This window comes from Thrips palmi, unplaced genomic scaffold (assembly GCF_012932325.1).
Source record: "Thrips palmi isolate BJ-2018 unplaced genomic scaffold, TpBJ-2018v1 HiC_scaffold_17, whole genome shotgun sequence".
NCBI classification, from domain to species: Eukaryota; Metazoa; Arthropoda; class Insecta; order Thysanoptera; family Thripidae; genus Thrips; species Thrips palmi.
Window position 1 is genome coordinate 1,791,237 of NW_023144626.1, and position 3,990 is coordinate 1,795,226.

Consider the following 3,990-nt stretch of genomic DNA (forward strand, 5'->3'; position numbering starts at 1 on the left):
CTCTTGAGCTGCCGTTCGAGAAATCTGGTCCCGAAAAAATGGTAATTTGAGCGGTCTCGAACCCGGGACCTGCTGCTTCCCACATCATGCTCTTAACCACTGAGCCACCGGGACGCCATGGCACCCGCCCTGCCTGCGCTGGTACTCAATCTTCTCTGGATATACCTCCCCAAGCAATTGGTCGCCGAAAAAATTGTGTATACTACCGGTCCCGAACCCGGGACCTGCTGCGTCCCACATCATGCTCTTAACCACTGAGCCACCGGGACGCCATGGCATCCGCCTTGCCTGCGCTGGTACTCAATCTTCTCTGGATATACCTCCCCGAGCAATTGGTCGCCGAAAAAATTGTGTATACTACCGGTCCCGAACCCGGGACCTGCTGCGTCCCACATCATGCTCTTAACCACTGAGCCACCGGGACGCCATGGCACCCGCCCTGCCTGCGCTGGTACTCAATCTTCTCTGGATATACCTCCCCGAGCAATTGGTCGCCGAAAAAATTGTGAATACTACCGGTCCCGAACGCGGGACCTGCCGCTTCCCACATCATGCTCTTAGCCGCTGAGCCACCGGGACGCCATGGCACCCGTCTTGCCAGCGCTGGTACTCAATCCTCTCTGGATAGACCTCGTCAAGAAGTCGGTTGCCTCTGCCGAAAAATATGCTCATGGCACCAGCCTCGAACCCGAGACCTGCCTGACAGGAACGGAGCACTCTAACCACGGCGCTACCAGGTTGCTATGCACGCCACTAACCTAGCGCCAAACTTCAATAGCCACCCATCTTGCTTGATGCTGGACAAATAATAACTTCGGCGATGGGGTGAGCGCTGTGCATAGCAACCAAGTAGCGCAGTGGTTAGAGTGCTGCGTTCCTGACTGGCAGGTCTCGGGTTCGAGACTAGTACCATGACCATATTTTTCGGCAGAGGCAACCGACTTCTTGACGAGGTTTATTCGGAGAGGATTGAGTACCAGCGCTGGCACGGCGGGTGCCATGGCGTCCCGGTGGCTCAGCGGTTAAGAGCATGGTGTGGGAAGCGGCAGGTCCCGGGTTCGGGACCGGTAGTATACACAATTTTTTCGGCGACCAATTGCTTGGGGAGGTATATCCAGAGAAGATTGAGTACCAGCGCAGGCAAGGCGGATGCCATGGCGTCCCGGTGGCTCAGTGGTTAAGAGCATGATGTGGGACGCAGCAGGTCCCGGGTTCGGGACCGGTAGTATACACAATTTTTTCGGCGACCAATTGCTTGGGGAGGTATATCCAGAGAAGATTGAGTACCAGCGCAGGCAGGGCGGGTGCCATGGCGTCCCGGTGGCTCAGTGGTTAAGAGCATGATGTGGGAAGCAGCAGGTCCCGGGTTCGAGACCGCTCAAATTACCATTTTTTCGGGACCAGATTTCTCGAACGGCAGCTCAAGAGGAGTTGCGACATCGCCGCCGACAAGCTGGTTCGGTGGCTGAGCGGTCAGGGTAGAGGAGTTGACTAGACTCGGCACTCGGGGTCGCGGGTTCAAATACCCAATGTGACCCCTCTGAGGTAAGGCCTCTGAATCTGGACTCTCACTGTACCACAGAAACCGCGCGCACTTCGGGTGGGCCAGCCCAATACGAACCCACTAATCTGTCGAATTGCGCGGCAGGGAGCGTCGGATGAAGGCCCGGTTCCCATAAGAACACCGAAGCTGATCGGCGGGTCTCCTTGAGACTTTCGTATTGCCACTTTTTGCCGCCGATTTTTTCGTTTTTTTGTTGAATATTTTTATTTAATTTTTTTATTAGGTAGGCGAACTATAGGTAGGCGAAAAATGGCAATATTTTATTGAATATTTTTATTCAATATTTTTATTAGGTAGGCGAAATATAGGTAGGCGAAATAGACAGGTAGGCGAACATTTAGGTAGGAGAAATGAACAACTCCCCAAAAACCTCCGGGCGGCAAAAACGTCAACACTCCTTGAAGAAAAATCCTTTAAAAAAACCTGCCTTTGATTTAGGACTCTATCGATGCTTCTAGAATTGGTCTGTTGTTGCGGTGTCTGCGGTTGAAAAATTGGCCCGGGCGGGCGTGGTTTATGGGCCCACTGGAGCGGTCGTGCCAATGCTTACAAATAGCGCCAAAGTTCTCCAGTGGTGTCGATCTCTGCCGCGGGACTCGGCGTTCGAGCCCAGCTGTTGCCCCCCCCCCCCGCCTCCTCCCCGTGGCGCGTCGGCTAAATCAACTACCAGGGTATTACGTACCCGTTACGTAATAATTGAACGGCGCTCCCTTTCATTCGGATGGACTCGACTCTCGCGAGGCCCGGCCTGGAAGAAGGGAGCGGCGAGAAAATATTAGCTTTGCCGGCTGCTGATTCCGGAGGATCGCTGTTTGTTTCGTCGCTCCGTCTCTGTCGCACTCGTGGCCGCCGGCCCGTCGGGGTGCGAGAGAGACGGAGTGATCCTTCGGACTGCCGGGGCCGGCGGTGCAGTGGCCCGGGTTGTTGGTGGATCCCCGCTGCACTAGTGTGCGCCAGTGTGGTGGCCCACTGGTGGGTTATCGTGCCCGTTTGGCCAGCGCGGGCTGTGTGGTGTTGGGCAGGGTGTAGGTTGCGGGCGTAATCCCCAGTAAGCACGCCAGCCCCGACGGCAGCGCGCTCTCTGATGGGGTTTTCGGGATGCCGGGCCGTTTTAATGGGCAGCGACGCTTTACTTTCTCGCTGCCAGGAGCAATAACGCATCGCTGGAACAGTTTCCCTCCTTCTTTTCTCTCTGCTGAGAGACAGCGGGGATGCGAAAGACTGGCCCTAACTTTGACCTACTTTTCTCCCGGGCCAGTCCATACTCCGTCCCGGCCGCGCCTCGTAGGACTGGGGCCGTGCGGCACTGCGGCGCCGTGGCACGCCAGTGCAACAGACAGCTCGAAGAGCGCGACAAAGTTTCGACGCTCCCCGGAGGAGCGTGGGAATCTTTTGATGTGTGTTTTACGATAGGCACGTCATGTCGAGTAAGATATTCGCTCTACGGGCGAGAGCAACTGCACTGCGCGCGCTTGCCGAGGGGTGGCCCTGACGTAAAGTGCCCAGCGGTGGAGGGTCAGTTGCGGTAGTAAAGGGACAAGGCTGAAAACACTAGGACACTATCTCTGGACGATACTGAGCAAGATTTTGCATTTTAGATCTCATTTCGTATCAATGTGACCATGGCGTTGACGTCTCCCTCAACAACTTTTCTGACTTTGCGCGCGTTTTCTGTTTCAGCACGGCACCGCCCTCCACACTGATAGGACGGCACAAAGCTCGTCCAGGCGGCGCGGCGCGCGGCGCGGCCAGCATGGCGCCCTGGTCGCCGGGCTGCCTCGCAGCGAGCTGCACGTGCACGCCGTGGCCGGGACACGCTGAGCGGGGCTCCCCGGAGCGGTGCTGACGGCCTCAGCCGGGCCCCCGCACGGCCCGCACGGGGCCAGGACCGTCCGCGGGCGATGTTTCGGCCCGCCCTTGGGCACGCCCCACGCAGGCCCTGACGCCGCCACGCGCGGGGCCCGCTCCAGCTGGGGCCCCCACGGCCTGCGCGTCGCCACCATGGCGGCACACTGCTCCACCGGCACCTCATCGTCGTCGAGGCCGTCGGCGTGCTGCTGCAGGCCAGCAGCCGCCAGGGACTCCGCCACCCCCGCGCCCGTCCTGGCCGACACCCATGACGCCACCCACGTCGACCCCGGTGCCTGCGCCCGGAGGGTCGCCGTCGCCGCCGAGCGCGGCCTGTCCGCTGGCGGGCGGGGCGGCGTCGTCGGCGTGGTGCTCCGCGGCGGCCAGCCGGTGTCGCCGAGGCCGCCGCTCCTCGCTGTACGCGCCGCCCTACAACCTGGGCGGCGCCAACGCGGCCGACGTGGCGCTGGTCTTCCCCCTGCTGCTCGTGCTGCTGCTGGCCCTGCCGCTGGGCGGCCGCGCGCGCGGTGAGACCCTCCCCGACGACGCGGGCCCGGTGGCGCTCGCGGCCGCGCCGT